The sequence below is a fragment of the Protopterus annectens genome, chromosome 16.part0 (genome assembly GCF_019279795.1).
Source record: "Protopterus annectens isolate FY-2018-M chromosome 16.part0, PAN1.0, whole genome shotgun sequence".
NCBI lineage: Eukaryota > Metazoa > Chordata > Ceratodontiformes > Protopteridae > Protopterus > Protopterus annectens.
Window position 1 is genome coordinate 877681124 of NC_056750.1, and position 22400 is coordinate 877703523.

Below are 22400 nucleotides of genomic sequence, written 5' to 3' on the forward strand. Positions count from 1 at the left end.
ATACAGATGTGTCCTTGTCCATGCCATTTTCATTTCTTTTCTCCATTTGAAAGTAGTTCTTTCACTGTGTGTTTCTTTTTTGGGTCATGATTTATTTTTCTTTTTTGGCCTGATAAGCAGCTCAGTCTTTTTCTTCGGGTTCATTATTAAGTACTAGGCTAGCTGCCCTTGTAGGCCATTGTAAGCCTAACCAGTTTCTCTTTTTATGCTTGAAATAACCTCCTTTAGTTACAGATTGGCCTTACCCATCCCATGTTCTATAATTATATATTACCCTAATGAGAATAGCTGGGATTATGCCGTAGTTAATTTGAGGGGATCTATGCCTGGAATAAAGCATTTAGGAGCTCTCTGTCCATTAGTAGTGTAGAGGTGCAGTCCATGGGTACATTTTTTGTTTCCTGTACAGAGGTCCAAGTTGCACATGAAAATGGACAGGGATGACCTTTGTTTTTTTGTGGATGGGGAGTCTGTTCCACAGCAGTGGTATCCCCTGTGAGATATATATCTGTCCCTCCAAACCGTTCTGTTGATGTTGCAGAAGAGGTTTAGATGTTCATCGTGTTTCACTGTTGCAGTCATTACAATTGGGTTATCCTGCTGGCAGGCTACCCGCAGTCGGCCCAAGTTCCAAAGTGTAGGTCCGGCGTCGGTTGCTGTCGCCTCCTTCCTGACGTCAGTACGCCAGGGGTATAAAAGATGCAGCCGACGCCATTTTCTTCAGTCTTTCTTGCCGCGAGGTGCCCAAAGCAAAATCAGTTTGCAAGTGCGGGTCGGCCGACTCCTGAGATTTTCAAATTCGAAGTCTTCATTAAAGCTAAGTACCCCATTGGGGAAACTTTTTTCTTGCTCCAGACCGATGTCAGAAAAAGTTAATAATTGTATTTCTTGTGGGAAGCAAATACCTCATAAGGATGTTTCATTCTTACTTTATTCCTTGCCTAGTTCCTGACCACGCCGTTGCTAGTTTTGTGCTATATTTAACCAACGCACTATTAAGCGTTGGCACGATTTTGCATTTCATTACTTTGTCAGAAGATTCAATTAAATAATGCCGTCGGAACAGCCGACTACCAGAGTTTATAAAAAGCGCAAAGAAAAGGACAGGCATCCAAGGTCCAAAACCGACAACGAGGCTTCTGCTAGGCCTGTCGCCAGTTCTCAGTGAGGCGCTTTTGCAGCCCCTGACGCCTGCTACCTCAGAGCCACAGGCCGCTTCCGACTCCCACGTGGAGCCGACTAGGCTGCTGGAAACTCAAGGTATTGGACACTCAGAAACAATTCCCTCAGATGGGTCCGGAGCTGCTGAGCAGGCATCGGCTTCTGAGGGTGTTTTCAGACCTACACAGTTATATGTAAAGCCAACTTCAGCTACAAAGGCAAAGACTAAAGCAGCTCTAAAGACAAAGAAACAAGTACAGCATTCTCCTGGACAGGCCTCCATGCCTAAAAAACAGATGCTTAAAATGGCCGAAGACCTAATTACTTTGATCAGGGGTTCCCATCCCCCTCCTGATAAGAGGCCTAGGCAAGAGATAGAATATGAATCTTCAGATCAGGTTTCCATTTCCTCTGATTCCTCTTCTGAACAGGAATATTCCCTTCCTCCCTATGAGGATTCTGATGTTGAAGAATCTATCCCTTCAGCCTCTCCTCCTGAGGATTATTCTTTTGGGGAGACCCTGCATACTGTGAGGGGGCATTTCCATTGGGAGAGCCAAGATTACTCAGAATCCTAGAAAAGGCTGAGAGACTTCCTTGTATTACCTCAGCACAGGCCCCTTGCTATTCCTCCTGTTTTAGACATTGTAGATGATGTATTTTCAGAGTCCAGTCTTTCTTATGACTCTTTACCACCAGCTCCTGTTAAGCCAGACAGATACTACAGGGTTCCGGATTCACATAAATTTCTTTACAAAAACCCTGATGCTGACCCAGAAACTATTTCTCAGGGTCCCAAGGGGGTCATGGCTTCCACTGCAAAAAACCCTATCCCCTCTGATAGGGATTCAAGGGCTCTGGACAGATGGGGGAAAAGATTTATACTTCTGCTACCTTGGTAAGAGCTTTAAATTGTCAGTTTCATATGCTTAAATATCAGCAATATCTTATGTCACTGCTAAACAGAAAATGTTGACAAATTCAGAATGTGCAGAAAACAAAGAAATGCCGGATTTATTGCATGCAGCTGAACAAGTGGGAAAGCATACTTTGCAATATGGTTTTGTTTCTCTAGAGGCCTCCTGCAGGGCCGCAGTTACAGGTTCTGTCATTAGGAGGCATGCTTGGTTAAAAGAACAGAATCTGCCTGATCATGTTAAAGCAAAACTATTAGATGCTCAATTACAACATGATACCTTGTTTGATGTTAAAGCAGAAGAGATGTTGAAGAAAATGGAGGACAAAGCTAAATCTATGCAAACAGTGAAGGATTTCTTACAGGTACAGCCTCACAGATTTAGCAGGAACTGGCCTACAAAGAATTGTTCCTTTCCAGTGTCAGACAGGCCACAAAGAGGCAGATCACATCCCTAAGGCTCATACAGGCCTAAACTATGGGGTGCTTCTACCTCCAAAAGCGGAGAGGAAAAATCACAGCCATACAGGAAACGGTCTCAATGACTTTCCCCTGCCAGCACCAAGCACTTATCTTCTGGCAGCTCCTTTGGGGGACTAGCACTTTTTTCACAAAATTGGCACATGATCACCCAGGACAAATGGGTCTTAAATATCGTTTCTCAAGGTTACAGGTTCCACTTTCACACCCTGCCAAGGCCAAACGGTATGCCAGACCTACCACGCAGTCAATGGGCAGAGGCGCAAAAACAAGTTTCATCCCTCAAGGACATGAGAGCCATTCAGCAAGTACCACAACAAGAACAGGGACTAGGATTTTACTCAAGGCTATTCTTGGTACCCAGAAAGGACAACACCTGGAGACCAATACTGGACCTGTCTATCCTAAGCACATTCCTGGATATTCCAAAATTCAAAATGTTAACTCTGCAGCAGCTTCTGCCCATGCTGGGCAAGAAGGCTTGGCTTGTGACTTTAGACCTAAAAGAGGCATACCTGCATGTCCCAATCAGACAATCATGCAGAAGATACCTCAGATTTATAGCTGGCTCAATGCACTACCAATTCTCTGCATTGCCCTTTGGCTTATCTACTTCACAAAATGCCTGGCACCAGTAATTGCATTTTGCAGACAGAGAGGAATACAAATATATCCATACTTGGACGACTGCCTTATTCAAGCAGAGAACAAGGGCACTCTGCTACAGCATCTGGCGTTTGTAAAAAGGTTACTAACAGGTCTAGGGTACACAGTAAATGGAAAGAAATCAAAACTCGTACTCTCTCAAGAGATAATATTCCTGGGTGCAAGCTTAAATACAACTGCCCAGATGGCTTATCTCACGCCAGACAAAGACAGACAACTGACTACTTATTTCAAAATGTTGGCAACAAAGACCCAGTTATCTGCAAGAAAAATTCTGCAGGCTTTGGGCTTCATGGCATCCTGCATTCTGCTAATTCCATATGCAAGACTGCATATGAGGAAACTACAATGGTATCTAAAAAGTGTTTGGACTCAACATTGCCACAGCCTGGAAACAATAATTTCCCTCATTCCCTGCCTGCAACAGGAGTTTCGATGGTGGGCAAAAGCTTGTCACCTCAGCACGGGACAGCCATTCACCTTACCTACAGCCAGGCAGACATTGACAACAGATGCATCAGATTATGCCTGGGGGGCCCATATAGCAGGAAGATGTATTCAGGGCACATGGTCCGCAAATCAAATGCATCTACATATCAATCAAAAAGAGATGCTAGCTGTTCAGAATGCCCTGACAGCCTTCAAGGATCTACTTCATCCAGGACAACTACTGATAAAGACGGACAATACTACAGTCATGTGGTACATAAACAAGCAGGGGGCACACATTCCTACCCCCTCTGCAGACTAGCCATGAGCTTGTGGGACACAGCACTGACTTACCAAGTACGTCTGCAAGCACAATTCCTGCCAGGAAGGATAAATACTCTGGCAGATGAACTAAGCAGAAACCTAATGGATCCCCACGAGTGGAAATTGGATCTACAAGTCTTCAGCATGGTAACAAAGACCTGGGGATGCCCGGACATAGACCTATTTGCCTCCACTCACAACTACCAACTTCAGAGATTCTGCACAAGGACTTATCACAAGCAAGCATGGAAAGTGGATGCACTATCTTTCAGCTGGAAAAACCTAACAGTATATGCCTTTCCTCCTCTGCCTCTCCTCCCCAAGGTACTCCTCAAGGTCAGACAAGAGAAGCCAAAAATAGTATTGATTGCCCCTGACTGGCCCCGCCAGCACTGGCACCTAATCCTAAAGAGCTTGTCTCAATGCCCAGCTTGGATATTACCTCAAATTCCTCACTTATTGACTCAGCAAGACAGTCAGATATTGCACAGCCAACTCGGGACTTTAAACCTGGCAGCATGGCGGATAATGTAGCCATTCAAGACGCACCTCTCTCTAAAGCAGTGATGGATGTTATTTTGGAGGCCAGGAGGCCTAGCACCAGAAAATCTTATGCAGAAAAATGGAAGAGATTCTGTGCTTGGAACCAGGCACAAGGTATTGACACGAATGTTCCAAATATTCCTCAGAATTTGCAATACTTAACTGAGATGCTGGATAAAGGCCTTTCCTTTTCATCAATTAAAATTCATGCCTCTGCCATTTCAGCTCATTACAATACAGAACCACCTATTTTTTCTCATCCATTACTAAGGCAGTACCTCAGAGGGGCCAAAAACATAAGACCTCCAAGGAGAGTACCAATACCTGCATGGGACCGCAACTATGTCTTGGAAAAACTCACACTGCCTCCATTTGAGCCAGCCTCTGCAGCTGATATAAAATTCTTATCCTGGAAAACAGCTCTGCTCCTAGCAATAACCTCTGCTAGATGAGTCTCAGAGTTACAGGCACTCATGGCTGTGGAACCTTTTATCATTTTCCATCCTGACAGGGTTTCTCTGAGAACAAACCCTACATTTATGCCTAAGGTAGTGTCCAGTGTGGCACTTAACCAAACAATTCATTTGCCTACCTTTTATCCAAATCCACAGAATAAGGGTGAGAGACTTCTGCATTCTTTGGACATTCACAGGCAGCTACGCTTCTACTTGGACAGAACCAAAGCTTTCAGAAAGACTGAATAACTTCTAGTGGCATATGCTGCAGGATCACAAGGAAAGCCTATCTCAAAACAGACTATTTCAAAGTGGATAGGCCACTGCATTCATTTCTGCTATTCACAGCATGGCAAATCAGTGCCTAAGGGCATTAGGCCACATTCAACCAGAGCAGCAGCCTTCCTCAGAGGAGTACCAACCAGAGACATCTTAGAGGCTGCAACTTGGAGCTCAGTGCATACTTTTACAAAGCACTATCACTTACCTCTCCACTCTAAATCCAGGGCAGGCTTTGCCACTGCAGTTCTTCAGGGCCTGATAGCCTCTCCTAATCTTTAGTACCAGCCTCCCAACCTTAGCTTTGGGATTCAACCCAATTGTAATGACTGCAACAGTGAAACATGATGAACATAGTAAAGTTGTGTACCTACCATAAATGTAGATGTTCCACTGTATTCACTGTTGCAGTCCAGGTTACCCTCCCACCATCCCCCTTTTCCTTGCTGGGACTTATCTGTACTTCTCTATTCTATACAACTTATTTGCTTGTAGATGAAGGAAAAGTTGTTTTTTCTGTATGCATGCTTATTGGCATAATTTAGCCTACCTTTTTAGGGGCACCTGACATCTGGGGCAAGAAAAACTGAAGAAAATGGCGTCGGCTGCATCTTTTATACCCCTGGCGCACTGACGTCAGGGAGGAGGTGACAGCAACCGACGCCGGACCTAGACTTTGGAACTCGGGCCTACTGCGGGTAGCCTGCCAGCAGGATGACCCAATTGTAATGACTGCAACATTGAATACACTCAAACATCTACATTTATGGTAGGTACACAACTGTACTTTCCCTAGATATTTATGTATTTCTGATGCTGTTTGACTTGCTGATCTGCAGGAGATCCATCAGTAAATGGGCCAGAGGATGCCTTGTATGCCAGACACAGGTCACCTTCTAGTAGTCTGTAGGATACCAAGGGTAGTGACAGGGCTTTGAATAAGTCATGTAGGAAGTAATGTTAAGGCCTTGTATACTTTTGTAGGATATCTCTATGGGGTTCCAGTTGTTGCAGGTGTCTGGAAAGATACTTGCCAAAGGAGGCATTATATTCATTGTTTGGCCTAATGAGGGCTGAGTAAAGGGGGACAGTGACACCCCTAGATCTAGAGACAGTCCCTTTGTTTATAAGCTTTGCAATATAGAAGGACTGTCTTATAACAGTAGATGTATATTGCTCAAAACTTAGGTCACTGTCCTGTCCACATAAGTTCTCAAATCCCCCACAGCTGTGTCAACTCTTAGGGGCCTATCATCAGTATGGTAGTTCCCTGGGCTAGATGACTTCCCAAAAGATAGTGTATTTTTTGGCATTTAGATTCATACCATGACACTGACACCAGTTATTTATTTGAGCCAAACCTTCCTGCAGCATGACTAACTCATTTGGGGATCAGTGACTGCTCCTAGCTTGCCGTCATGTGCAAACTTTGTCATAGCCCTTTGGTATTGGCTTTTACTTCAGAAAGGTAGATGCCAAACAGGAGAGGTCCCATCACAGAACCTTGGGGCCCACCTCACTGGTGACTAATCTATTAGTGGAGGTAAATTTCCCTGTTTTGATTATCTGCATCCTGTCTGTGAGGCAGTTGGCAATCCAGTGGGTGACAGTGGTTTATTTAGCTTTTCTGCTATACCTGAGTGAGGAATAGTGTCAAAAGGTTTGGCCAGGTCAATGCATGCAGTCTGTACCATTTTGCCTTCATCCATTGCTTTGGTGACCTTTTCCAAAAAAAAAAATCCACCAGGATTAGAAAGCATGACCTGCCCTTGACTAATCCAAACTGACACGTCTAGTGTTTGGAAGTTCCCTGTGTTGTGATTGATTAATTCCATGATGAGCCTTTCTGTGGCTTTACATATGAGGCTAGGTCAGACTTTTGGGTCTGTAATTGCCTGGGTCTGTTGAAGGTTCTCACCTGTTAGGGGTAATGATTTGTAGTCATTCTGTATTAGTTTGGGAGGAGACCTTTGTGAAGGCTGAGATGGAGCAGTGTTGTTATGGGTATGGCTTAATCGTGCTTCATACTACTTAAGATGCATCCAGAGATATTGTCAGGACTTATCAGTGCAGTATATTTGGGACTTGGTCTTATGTGATAGATGCAGGTAAATCAATTTCAGGTATATCTTTAGAGACACACTGAAGGGTAAAATAAGAGATAAATTTATCAGCGCATTGGTTATATTTATTCAGCCTCACTGTAGGTAACATAATTCATAGTTATGTCAGTGCTTTGTTGCGTTGTGCTGTTAAGATTATGAGATTATGAACATAACTAAAAAAAATGCCTTGTGATTGAGGCAAAATGGCTACCAAAGACAAACTTGGCTTTGGTGGATTTTATTAAGTTCCTGAGTTTTTCAGTGACACAGTCTCTTAACAGTCTAAGGAATTACTCATGTTAAATTGTCTATCTCGCCTTCGTTCTTGCTGGTTAGAATCGGAGCCGATCCTGGGCTCCGACTCGGCCATCTTCTATAGCTCGAGAGCTGTTTACTGGCTCGAGGCTACGCCTTATCCCATGATGCCTAGCGCTAGCTACCCAGATCTCGTTTGCCGCTTCAGCTGCTAGGTGTCATTTTTCTGGCTCAGGCTCGTATAAAGTTTCTTTATAGAACTTTTTTTACTAGAAATAGTCTTTTTCCTAGGGATTTTGTTAGTTTTTAGTCTTATATTTGTTGTGTTAGATAAGTGTGTATTTATAGCTTCCTTCCCTTCCCTTTAGAACTCATTTAGTTTAGAGAGTTCTCCTCCCCCCCCCCCCCCCATCATTATTCCTTTCCTGTCAGGTTAGCCGTTAGAGTTAGAGGCTTTCCTATCAAAAAAAAAAAAAAAAAAAAAACTGTAGCTTTAGTCTGTAGAGCACTGTGTTTTTTTTCTGTAGACTGTAATTTGATTGGTTAGCTATTGTTGTATTTTCTGTTACAGGATGTCCAAAGAATCCAAGGTGTCTGGGTTCAAGAAGTGTGACTCATGCTGTCAGAAAATTTCTCTGACAGATGGGCACACTTCTTGCGTCTATTGTTTAGGCATTTAGTCCAAGAGTTCTGCAGGAGCGTAAGAATAAGCTTATTCTCAGAGGCCTTTTAAAGCCCCAGGATTCACCGGCCAAGACTTAGCCTGTGAAGTCCCCTAAATCTACCAAATTGTCAGCTCCAAGTTCGGTGCCGTCTTTGGTTCAGACTCTACCTGCTACTTTGGTTACGGCTGGAACCGATAAGACTATCTCCCTGTCGGCTCCATCAGAAACTTCAGAGCCTTCGCGAAGCCACAAGAGGCTGAGGTCCCCTTCTCTGGAATTGACACATTTGGCTCTTCTGTCTACCCGCTGCAAAGAGAGTGCAGTCACAGATCTTCTCAATTCTCTACCTCAGAGCCACAGGCCTCTTCCGACTCCCACGTGGAGCCAACTAGGCCTCTGGAAACTCAAGGTATTCGGCCTACTGAAACTAATCCCTCAGATGGGTCCGGAGCCGCTGAGCAGGCATCTGAGGGTGTTTTCAGACCTTCACAACTTACCATTAAAGACAAAGAAACAAGTACAGCAGTCTCCTGGACAGTCCTCCATGTAAGAGAAACAGATGCTTAAAATGGCCGAAGACCTCATTACTCTAATCAGGGGTTCCCATCCCCCTCCTGAGAAAAGGCCTAGGCAGGATACAGACTATGATTTCTCTGATCAGGTTTCCATTTCCTCTGATTCCTCTTCAGACCCGGGATACTCTCTACCCCCCTATGAGGACTCTGATGCTGAAGAATCTATCCCTTCAGCCTCTCCTCCTGAGGATTATTCTTTTGGGGAAACTTTACATACCATGAGGGAGCATTTCCATTGGGAAAGTCAGGATTACTCAGAATCCAAGAAAAGGCTCAGGGATTTCCTTTTATTGCCTCAGCACAGGCCCCTGGCTATTCCGCCTGTGCTAGATATTGTGGATGATGTGTTCTCTGAATCCAGCTTATCTCCTGATTCTTTGTCCCCTGCTCCAGCCAAGCCAGACAGGTATTATAGAGTCCCTGACTCTCACAAGCTTCTTTACAAAAACCGTTCTGCTGATCCAGAAACCATTTCCCAGGGTCCAAAAGGGGTTAAGGCTTCCATTGCAAAAAATCCAGTACCCTCTGACAGAGACTCCAGAGCTTTGGATAGATGGGGGAAGAAAGTATACACTTCTGCAACTTTAGCAGTAAGAGCTTTAAATTGCCAGTTTCACATGCTTAAGTACCAACAATATTTAATGGCTCGGTTAAAACAGAAAATACTTGCAAGCTCAGAAGCTCCTGATTGTAAAGAAATGCAGGATTTATTGCATACAGTTGAACAGGTGGGAAAACATACTCTGCAATGTGGTTTTGATTCTTTAGAGGCCTCTTGTAGAGCCGCAGTTACAGGTTCTGTGATTCGAAGACATGCTTGGTTAAAAGAACAGAGTTTACCTGATCATGTTAAGGCAAAATTATTGGATGCTCCTTTACAACATGATACCTTGTTTGGTGTTAAGGCAGAAGAGGTGTTAAAGAAAAAGGAGGATAAAGCTAAATCTATGCAAACAGTCAAGGATTTCTTACAGGTACAGCCACCTCGGTTTAGCAGAAATTGGCCAACAAAGAATTGGTCCTTTCCAGTGTCAGACAAGCCACAGAGAGGCAGATACAGATGCCCAAGAGGCAGATCTCAACCCCAAGGCTCAAAAAGACGACAGTGGGGCACCTCAACCCCAAAAGGAGGTGAGGACACGTCTCAACCTTACAGGAAACAGTCACAAGGGTCCGGAGCCGCTGAGCAGGCATCTGAGGGTGTTTTCAGACCTTCACAACTTACCATTAAAACAACAGCCAAGACAAAGGTACCATTAAAGACAAAGAAACAAGTACAGCAGTCTCCTGGACAGTCCTCCATGCAAGAGAAACAGATGCTTAAAATGGCCGAAGACCTCATTACTCTAATCAGGGGTTCCCATCCCCCTCCTGAGAAAAGGCCTAGGCAGGATACAGACTATGATTTCTCTGATCAGGTTTCCATTTCCTCTGATTCCTCTTCAGACCCGGGATACTCTCTACCCCCCTATGAGGACTCTGATGCTGAAGAATCTATCCCTTCAGCCTCTCCTCCTGAGGATTATTCTTTTGGGGAAACTTTACATACCATGAGGGAGCATTTCCTTTGGGAAAGTCAGGATTACTCAGAATCCAAGAAAAGGCTCAGGGATTTCCTTTTATTGCCTCAGCACAGGCCCCTGGCTATTCCGCCTGTGCTAGATATTGTGGATGATGTGTTCTCTGAATCCAGCTTATCTCCTGATTCTTTGCCCCCTGCTCCAGCCAAGCCAGACAGGTATTATAGAGTCCCTGACTCTCACAAGCTTCTTTACAAAAACCCTTCTGCTGATCCAGAAACTATTTCCCAGGGTCCAAAAGGGGTTAAGGCTTCCATTGCAAAAAATCCAGTACCCTCTGACAGAGACTCCAGAGCTTTGGATAGATGGGGGAAGAAAGTATACACTTCTGCAACTTTAGCAGTAAGAGCTTTAAATTGCCAGTTTCACATGCTTAAGTACCAACAATATTTAATGGCTCAGTTAAAACAGAAAATACTTGCAAGCTCAGAAGCTCCTGATTGTAAAGAAATGCAGGATTTATTGCATGCAGTTGAACACGTGGGAAAACATACTCTGCAATGTGGTTTTGATTCTTTAGATGCCTCTTGTAGAGCCGCAGTTACAGGTTCTGTGATTCGAAGACATGCGTGGTTAAAAGAACAGAGTTTACCTGATCATGTTAAGGCAAAATTATTGGATGCTCCTTTACAACATGATACCTTGTTTGGTGTTAAGGCAGAAGAGGTGTTAAAGAAAATGGAGGATAAAGCTAAATCTATGCAAACAGTCAAGGATTTCTTACAGGTACAGCCGCCTCGGTTTAGCAGAAATTGGCCAACAAAGAATTGGTCCTTTCCAGTGTCAGACAGGCCACAGAGAGGCAGATACAGATGCCTAAGAGGCAGATCTCAACCCCAAGGCTCAAAAAGACGACAGTGGGGCACCTCAACCCCAAAAGGAGGTGAGGACACGTCTCAACCTTACAGGAAACAGTCACAATGATTTTCCCCTTCGCACACCAAGCACATCCCTTTTGGAAGCCCCCTTAGGGGGAAACTAGCACTTTTTTCTCAAAACTGGCAAACAATCACCCAAGACAAATGGGTTCTGAATATTGTGTCTCAAGGTTACAGGTTCCACTTTCATACTCTACCAAGGCTAAAAGGAATGCCAGACCTGCCACAAAATCAATGGGCAGAGGCACAAAAACAAATTTCAGCCCTCATGGACATGAGAGCTATTCAAAAAGTACCATGACAGGAACAATGACAAGGATTTTACTCAAGACTCTTCCTGGTCCCCAGAAAGGACAAGGCCTGGAGGTCCATACTAGACCTTTCAATTCTGAATACCTACCTGGATATTCCGAAATTCAAAATGTTAACATTACAGCAGCTTCTACCCATGCTGGGCAAAAAGGCTTGGCTTGTTACTCTGGACCTGAAAGAGGCATACCTGCATGTCCCTATCAGACAAAATTGCAGAAGATACCTCAGATGCAAAGCTGGTACAATGCACTGCCCTTTGGCTTATCTACTGCGCCCAGGGTCTTCACAAAGTGCCTGGCACCAGTAATTGCATTTTGCAGACAAAAAGGAATTCAAATATATCCATACCTGGACGACTGCCTCATTCAAGCAGAGACAAAGGACATTCTTGTGCAGCATCTGGTGTTTGTACAAAGGTTGCTAATTTCTCTAGGGTACACAGTAAACGAAAAGAAGTCAAAACTAGTGCCCTTGCAACAGATTATATTCCTGGTTGCCAGCTTAAATACAACGGCCCAGATGGCTTACCTCATGCCAGACAAACAAGTTCAACTAACTCAATATTTTCAATTACTAGCAAAAAAGTCCCATCTCCCTGCAAGAAAAATTCTGCAGGCCGTGGGATTCATGGCATCCTGCATACTACTAATACCATATGCCAGACTGCATATGAGGAAATTACAATGGTACCTAAAAAGTGTTTGGACTCAACACTCTCACAGTTTAGAAGCAGTAATACCAATGATTCCCTGCCTACAACAGGAGTTTCGATGGTGGGCACAGGCATGTCACCTAAACAAGGGTCAGCCTTTTACCCAACCCACAGCCAGGCAAACTCTAACAACAGATGCTTCGGATTATGCCTGGGGAGCACACATGGCAGGAAAATGCATTCAGGGCAAGTGGACCACAGACCAGATGCATCTTCACATCAATCAAAAAGAGATGTTGGCTGTTCAAAATGCCCTAACAGCTTTCAAGGACCTTCTGCATCCAGGACAATTATTACTAAAGACAGACAAAACCACAGTAATGTGGTACATAAACAAGCAAGGGGGCACTCATTCTTATCCCCTATGCAGGCAAGCCATGACCTTGTGGAACACAGCTGTAACGTATCAAGTTCACCTGCAAGCACAATTCCTGCCAGGAAAGAAAAATACTCTGGCAGACGATCTAAGCAGAAATATCATGGACCCTCACAAATGGGAATTGAATCCACAAATCTTCAGCATGATAACACAAAAATGGGGATGCCCAGACATAGATCTTTTTGCCTCCCCACTGAATTTCCAGCTACAAAAATTCTGCACAAGGACTTATCACAAACAAGCATGGAAAGTGGATGCTCTTTTGTTCAGCTGGAAAAACCTAAAAGTTTATGCCTTCCCGCCACTGCCTTTCCTTTCAAAGGTACTCCTAAAAGCCAGACAAGAAAAAACACAGATGATCCTGATTGCTCCAGACTGGCCACGCCAGCACTGGTACCCTATCTTAAGGAACTTGGCTCAAGGCCCACCATGGATTTTGCCTCAAATTGCACACCTTCTGACTCAACAAAACAATCAGATCCTGCACGGTCAGCACAAAACCCTAAACTTGACTGCATGGCAGATACATTAGTCAAACAGGCAACACCTCTCTCTAAAGCTGTTATGGATGTCATTTTGGAGGCCAAGAGGCCTAGCACCAGGAAAGCTTACTCAGAAAAATGGAAGAGATTCTGCGCCTGGAACCAGGCTCAAAGCCTTGACCCTCTTGTTCCAAACATTCCTCAGATTTTACAATACTTAACTGAGATGCTAGACAGAGGCCTATCCTTCTCATCAAATAAGACCCACGCCTCTGCCATTTCAGCACATTACAACACGGATCCTCCTTTATTCTCTCATCCCTTGCTAAAGCAGTACCTCAGAGGGGCTAAAAACATAAGACCGCCCCGGAGAGCACCAATACCAACTTGGGACCTCAATTTCGTTTTGGAAAAACTGACCCTACCACCTTTTGAGCCAGCCAATACAGCCGATCTAAAATTTTTATCATGGAAAACAGCTACGAAGAGTCTCAGACTTACAGGCATTAATGGCAGTGGAACCTTTTATAATTTTTCATCAGGACAGGGTTTCTTTAAGGACAAACCCTACCTTTATGCCAAAGGTGGTATCTAGTGTGGCTCTTAACCAAACCTTCCATTTGCCAACTTTTTATCCAAATCCCCAGAATAAAGGGGAGAAGCTTCTGCATTCTTTGGACATACACAGGCAGCTACGCTTCTACTTGGACAAAACAAAATCTTTCAGGAAAACTGAGCAACTGTTTGTAGCATATGCTGCAGGATCACAGGGCAAGGCTATCTCAAAGCAGACTATATCCAAATGGATAGGACACTGTATTCGTTACTGCAATACACAGCATGGAAAATCAGTCCCAAATAACATTAGGCCACATTCCACCAGGGCAACAGCCACTTCAACAGCCTTTCTCAGAGGAGTACCTACCAAGGAAATTTTGGAGGCTGCAACTTGGGAGTTCAGTGCACAACTTTACCAAGCATTACCACCTGCCTCTTTACTCTAAATCCAGAGCAGGATTTGCCACTGCAGTTCTGCAGGCCTCATAGCCAATCCTAACTCTTTATAGACCAGCCACCCAACCTTAGCTTTGGGATTCTTCCCAAGTGTAATGACTGCAGCAGTGTAACACGATGAACATAGTACAGTTTTGTACCTACCATAAATGTAGATGTTCGAGTGTTCACACTGCTGCAGTCCAGGTTACCCTCCCTCCATCCCCTCTGAACTAACTGGCCCTATCTATACCTTTCTATCCTATACAACCTTTGTGGTGTATTTGCTTGTAACTGAAGGTATTGTTTATTTTATAAGTATATTTTTTATTAGCAATATGTATTGCCTACCTACTTGGGGGCACCTGACATCTGGGGCAAGAAAAACTGAAGAAAATGGCGTCAGATGCATCTTATATACCCCTGGCGCACTGACGTCAGGGAAGAAGCGACAGCAACTGACGGCGGACCAAGACTTTGGAACTCTGGCCAACTGCGGGGAACGCCTGATGGCAGGATAACTCAAATGTAATGACTGCAGCAGTGTGAATACTCGAACATCTACATTTATGGTAGGTACAAAACTGTACTATATGTCTTCGGTAAGCCATCCAACTACTGACATTCCGAAAAAACACAAAGATAAAGACAGAGACAGGCCGCCTATGTCCAAAACTGCTGACGATGCTTCTCCTAAGCCAGTTCACTGGTACTCAGTGAGGCGCTTTCGCAGCCCCTGATACCCATTACTTCAGATTGGCAGGCCTCTACTGAGACCCATTCAGAGTCCTGTATGCCGCAAGATGCTTCAACTGTGGAACCTGTGGATGTCTGTACCTTGGATAGGTCCTGAGCTGCTGTGCAGGCACCGGCTTCTGAGGGTCTATTCAGACCTACTGACTTGCATGTTAAACCAATGGAATCTTCTTCAAGGCCTAAAACTCGAACCATGCCTAGAAAACTGATGCCCATGCCGCATGGTCAGGTCTCTATGCCTAAAAAACAAATGATAAGAATGGCTGAAGACCTTGTTACTTTTATCAGGGGAAGCCAACCTTCCCCCTCTAAGAGACCTAGGACTGAGTTTGCTTATGATACTTCTGACCAGGATTCTGAAATTTCTGTTTCCTCTGATGACCAGAATTTACCCTTATCTACCTATGAGGATTCTGATGCTGAGGACTCTATTCCCTCTACTTCCCCCCCAGAAGATTTCTCTTTTGGTAAAATCTTGCATACTCTCAGGGAGCATTTTCATTGGAAAAGTCAGGATTTCTCCGATTCTAAAAAGAGGCTTAGGGATTTCTTACTCCTGCCCCAGCACATGCCTTTAGCTATACCTCCTGTACTGGACATTGTTGATGATGCCTTTTCTGAATCTAGCTTGGTCCCTGACTCTCTACCTCCTTCTCCCAGAAAACCTGATGGGTATTACAGGGTTCCTGACTTTCACAAGTTCCTTTTCAAAAATCCTACTGCGGATCCTGAAACCATTTCACAGGGACCCAAGGGCATTAAAACTGCTACTGCCAAAAATCCTACCCCCTCTGATAGAGACTCCAGGGCTGTGCATAGATGGGGTAAGAAGGTATACACTTCTGCAACTTTGGCCATTAGGGCCTTGAATTGCCAGTTTCATATGTTTAAGTATCAGCAGCATATTATTAGATTGCTTAAACAGAAAATTATGTTGATTCCTGATTGTGCTGAAAATAAGGATTTACAGGATTTAAAGCATTCTGCTGAACAAGTTGGTAAACATACTTTGCAATGTGGTTTTGATTCATTAGAGGCATATCTTGCAGGGCTGCTGTAACTGGGTCTCTACTTAGAAGGCATGCTTGGCATAAGGAGCAATCCTTGCCAGATCATGTTAAAGCGAAATTACTGGATGCTCCTTTAAATCAGGACCGCCTGTTTTGGCAACAAGGCAGAAGAAGTTCTTAAAAAGCTGGAGGAAAAAGCCAAATCTATGCAAACTGCTAGATTTTATACAAGTACAACCTCCAAGATTTAGTAGGCATTGGCCTTCTAAGAATTGGTCCTTTTCTGCCTCTTCCAGACCTTCTCAGTCCAAACCCAGATCCAGCAGAGCACCCAGGCTTCAGTCCCAGGGGACGCACAGGACTAAGCAGTGGGGTGCCTCCACTTCCAAATCTGGAAGTAATAAAACTCCCCCCTGTAGTAAACTGTCTTCCAAGCACTTCTCAACTGTCAGCCCCTTTGAGGGGAAAGATTGCACTTCATGCAAAGAACTGGGGACTCATTACCCAGGACAAATGGGTTTTAAATAGTGTCCCAAGGATACAGATTTCACTTCCACACATTACCAGCTCCATAAGGTTGGTCGGATCTACCTCCAAATCAGTGGGCAGAGGCCCAAAAGCAAGTACCCTCTCTCTTAAGCATAGGGGCTATTCAATTGGTACCAGAATATGAAAAGGGATAAGGTTTCTACTCGAGACTTTTCCTGGTACCCAGAAAAGACAATTCATGGCGTCCTATCCTGGACCTGTCTACTCGAACACCTTTTTGGTGATTCCAAAATTCAAGATGCTGACTCTTCACCAGTTGCTTCCTATGCTATGCAAAGATGCCTGGTTGGCAACACTAGATTTAAAGGAAGCATACCTGCACATCCCAATCAGGGAATCTTGCAGAAGATACCTACACTTCAAAGCAGGCTACACACACTATCAGTTCTCTTCACTGCCCTTTGGCTTATCTACTCCACCCAGGGTATTTACAAAGTGCCTAGCTCCAGTCATTGCAATTTGCAGGCAAAGAAATTCAAATATACCCATACCTGGACGATTGTCTAATTCAGGCAGAAAGCCAGAACATACTTTTGAAACCTCTGGCCTTTGTACAAAGGGTGCTAACTTGTCTGGGGTACACCATAAACAGAAAAAAATCACACTTGATACCCTGTCAACAAATTATAATCCTGGGAGCAAGCTTGAATACAACTTCCCAGATGGCTTTCCTCACGCCAGAGAAACAAATTCATTTGACAACCTACTTCAAACAAGTGGCCACAAAAACCCTGCTATCTGCAAGGCAAATACTACAAGCCTTGGGGTTCATGGCCTCCTGCATTCTTCTAATTCCTGCAAGACTGCATATGAGGAAACTACAATGGTATCTAAAAAGCCTATGGTGTCAACATTCTCAGGATCTAGAAGCAATGATTCCTATCATACCTTGCCTATGCCTGGAGTTCCTTTGGTGGGCAGAGGCCTGCCACCAAAATAAGGGACTACCATTCACACTACCCCCTTCTGCCCGAACCCTAACAACAGACTCATCAGACTATGTATGGGGGGGCTCACCTGGCAAGGAAGTGCATTCAGGGCAAATGGGACCCAACTCAAATGCATCTGCATATCAATCAAAAAGAAATGTTTGCTGTACAGAATGCTCTGACATCCTTGAAGGACCACATTCTTCCAGGACAATTAATGGTAAAGACGGACAACACCACTGTTATGTGGTACATAAACAAGCAGGGGGGTACGCATTTTTACCCCCCTCTGCAGACTAGCCATGGCATTGTGCAACACAGCCTTGAGCTACCAAGTGCATCTACAGGCTCAATTCCTGCCAGGGAAACTACACTGGCAGACAATCTAAGCAGAAACCTCATGGACCCACATGAGTGGAAACTGGAGCCATGTTGACAAGCAAATGGGGAAGCCCAGATATAGACCTGTTTGCCACCCCCCAGAACTATCACTTGGACAAGTTTTGCACAAGGACTCCCCACAGACAAGTTTGGAAAGTGGATGCTCTGTCCCTTCAGTTGGAAAAACGTATCGGTTTATGCCTTTCCTCCTCTGCCTCTGCTCTCCAAGGTGCTACTAAAAATCAAGCAATACAAATCAAGGACGATTTTGATTGCACCAGACTGGCCACGCCAACACTGGTACCCCCTCTTGCGCAGTTTGTCACTGTTGGCCCCATGGCACCTGTCTCAGACTCCTACCCTGTTGTCTCAGCAGGAGAACCAGATTCTGCACCCTCAGCTTAAAACACTGAACCTAGCAGCCTGGCTAATTACGTAATCTCTCCTTTACCATCCCTCAGTAAACCAGTGATGGATATCATTTTTGAGGCAAGGAGGCCTAGTACTAGAAAATCTTATGCTGAAAAATGAAAGATTCTGTGCCTGGAACCAGTCTCAAGGGATGAGCACAGCAGTGCCCAATTTACCTCAGATTTTACAATACTTAACTGAGATGCTTCACAAAGGTCTGTCTTTTTCCTCAATAAAAATTCACGCCTCAGCCATTTCAGCTCATTATAACACAGAACCTCCCCTCTTCTCCCATCCACTGCTCAAGCAGTTCCTTAGAGGGGCCACAAATTTAAGACCACACAGGAGAGCTTCAACTCCAGCCTGGGACCTTAACTTTGTATTGGAGAAACTCCCCCTTCCTCCTTTCGAGCCAGCTGCTACTGCAGATTTAAAATTCCTTTCTTGGAAAACAGCTTTCCTTTTAGCAATCACTTCAGTAAGAAGGGTGTCTGAATTACAGGCCCTTATGGCAGTGGAGCCTTTCATCATCTTTCATGCAGACAGGGTGTCACTCAGGACCAATCCCTCTTTCATGCCCAAGGTGGTATCCAGTGTGGCCCTTAATCAATTCATTCATTTTCCAACCTTCTTTCCTAACCACAGAACAAAGGGGAATGGATACTGCACTCCTTAGATGTGCACAGACAACTTAGATTCTACTTGGACAGGACTAAACCTCAAAGGAAATCTAAACAACTGCTGGTGGCATTTGCTGCAGGGATAGAGGGAAAGGTTATTTCAAAGCAAACCATTTGTAAATGTATAGGCCATTGCATTCATTTCTGCTATAAGCACCATGGAAAACCTATCCCACAGGGGATCAGACGCCATTCAACCAGGGCTGCATCTACCTCTACAGCCTTTCTCAGAGGTGTACCTACCAGGGACATCCTAGAAGCTGCTACCTGGAGTTCTCTACATACTTTCACTAAGCATTACCATTTGCCAATTTTCTCTAAATCCAGAGTTGCTTTGCCACTGCAATCTTGCAGGGCCTTATAGCTGGTCCTAATGCTATCTAAAGTCCTCCTTCCATCCTTAGCTTTGGGAATCTACCCAAATGTGATGACTGCAACAGTGAAACACGAAAAACATAGTACAGGTGTGTACACTTACCGTAAATGTAGATCTTCGAGTGTATTCACTGTTGCAGTCCTGCTGGTTACCCTCCCTCCAGCCCCTGACTTCTTTCGGCTATATCTCTTCTCTCCTTTTCAATGCTTAAAAGCTTTTTGGTGTATTTGCTTTTTTGTTGGAGGTATAACCTTGTATATTTATAGATTTAATTGCTTCCCTTTGGGACACATGACATCTGGGGCAAGAAAACTGATGTAATGGCGTCGGCTGCATGTTTTATACCCCTGATGACCTGACATCACGGAAGAAGAGACAGCAACTGACACAGGACCCGAGACTTTACTAATCAGGCCGACTGAGGGCTACTGCAAGCAGATAACCCAAATGTGATGACTGCAACAGTGAATAAACTAGAACATCTTCATTTATGGTAAGTGTACATAACTGTACTTTCCCTGTCCAGGGACAACCAAGATAGTTTGCCTTGGGGCTCCAATCCAGCCACCAAGACGACGTATTTAACAGGGTAAGGGATAAGGATGTGCACCCTCAAGGGAATGGAACAGAAGCATTGAGTGCAAGAACCTTCTTAGATGTCTAGATGACTGTCTTCTGTGGATGTCTCACCTCATAACTTACTGAGTGTGTCCCTAGTATGGTGATAAACAGGTTGGGTCTCATGAGAGTTTTTATGGTTGGCAGGTAAGGAGACAGAAAGCAGTAAGAAAAAAAGGTAGGACCTTTATGATATGTTGCAGAGAAAGAATTGAAAATGTTCTTCTATTCCTCTCCTCCAGTATTCTTAACATGAGGGAGTTGCCTGCCAAGTCGACCCAACATCTGCCAGTATATGAAAGTCTTTTATTACCGTCTGATGTAGGCCACTATCAGATGTAGGCCATAAGAGATGTACACATGCACCATCCTCAGAACTTCTTTGCACCATTTGGATTGCTAGTCCTGGTCATCACTGTGCTGCCGGAATCATTTCCTTCTATACAGATGTGTCCTGTTGGGGAATCTTTTTTGTCTTTTGCTACTGCTTTATTTTGATTGAGGTTGTCATCCAGAAAAAAGGAAGTGTGACTGTGGAAGACAAATTCCAGACAAGGATGGTCATTCCCAGTGCCTTTTCTTACCTCTGGCCCCACCAAGACCATAAAAAATGTTCAATTTGTCAATCTTTTGTGCCCAAGACACTGTAGTCAGCTATCGTCCCTCTCTATCTACTTGGAAAATCAGCGGCTTAAGCTCTTGGCTAAAAGCACAATGGAAGGTACCTCAGTCCCGACAACAGAGTCTACTAAGTGTAAGGCCAAAAAACCTAGGCCTGAAATGGAAGCCGCACTTGTCCATACAAACGTTTCTCCTAAAGCACATGAGAGCTCGGAGATGTGGTGTCACGGATCTGCATCCACAGGCTAAGCCCATTTTACAGGCCACCTTGGAACCGGATGTAAACACATCCAGAGAGGCCTCAGACATCGGCTCCAGATGTCCAGGTGGGAACCTTGGCTTATTGTGTCTGAAGGCCCCAGAGGAATAACTCAGATTGTAGTGAGAGAGGATGTGGAGTCAGATCTAGTCCGAATGTAGGCCTACATGTGGTCCTCCTCATTTGCACTGGATGGATACACCAGCAAAGAAAAAAACTAAACATTCCTCCCCCCCTCCAGATTCTCAGAAGGAGTGGCAGAATTTCCCCCAAGGCCTCATTAAGGTTTTCATGGCTCTAAGGCCTCCTTCAGGTTAGCCAGTTTCCTCTCTTACCTGGCCCACTTCCACTCCAAAAAGGACCAGGGCTCAAGCCACTTTAGAGGAGGATTACTCATTTGATGAGGACATTGATTTGCTGGCTTACTCATCCCAAATCCCTTCCCCCTTGGACTATGCTTCCCCTGAGGAAGATTCAAATGGGACAGAATTCCTTGAGGAGGAGATTTCCTTTGGGGAGACAACTTCTAAGATGAGATACCATTTTAAATGGGAGAGATGTTCTTTGTGTTTCACTGTTGCAGTCATCGCACTTGGGTTATCTGCCTGCAGGTAGCCCTCAGTTGACCCAAATACCAGAGTCTTGGGATTTCTGTGTCGGATGCTGTCACCTCTTCAATGACGTCAGGTCATCAGGGGTATAAAACATGCAGCCTATGCCATTACATCAGCATTTCTTGCCGCATGGGAGCCACAAGCAATTCGCAAGTGCCGGTCGGCCACTACCTGAAATTTTCGAGTTTCAAACCTGAAGTTTTCTAAAGCTAAGTACCCCATTGGGGATCCTTTTTTCTTGCTCTAACCTATGTCAGAAAAAGTTAATTGTCTTGCATGTGGAAAGCAAATACCTCTCAGAGATTTTCATTCTTACTGTGTCATCTGTTTAGGCCCTGACCACGACGTCCCTCGCTGTCAGTCTTGGGCCTTGTTCAACGCCCGAACTATTCATCATCGGGCTATTTTTGTCTCTAAAGACTTTCGCTCTCATTCTCTGTATTCTGAAATGGCATCAATTAGCCATCTGACTACCGATCTTTCGAAAAAACGCAAGGATAAAGATGAGAGACCGCATAGGTCCAAAACTGCTGATGATGCTTCTGTTAATCTAGTCGCCAGTCCGCCGGTACTCGGTGAGGTGCTTTTGCAACCCCTCTTACCCACTTCTACATATTCACAGGCATCTACTGAGACCCATTCTGACTCTGGTATGCCGTGAGATGCTTCTTCGACTATGGAACCTGTGGATGTCTGTACCTTGGATGGGTCTGGAGCCACTGTGCAGGCACCGGCTTCTGAGGGTGTATTCAGACCTTCCGATATTCGTATTAAACTGGCTACTTTGTTAATGACTAAAACTACCGAAAGTCCAGAGTTGGCACTATGCGTAGGAAACTGACAACCAAAGAGCATTCTCAAGCTCCCATGTCACAGAAACAAATGTTTAGAATGTCTGAAGACCTTATTACTTTAATTAGGGGAAGCCAGCCTTCCCCCTCTAAAAGACAAAGAATTGATTTTCCTTCTCATTCTACAGACCACGAGTCCGATGGCTCTCACCCTTG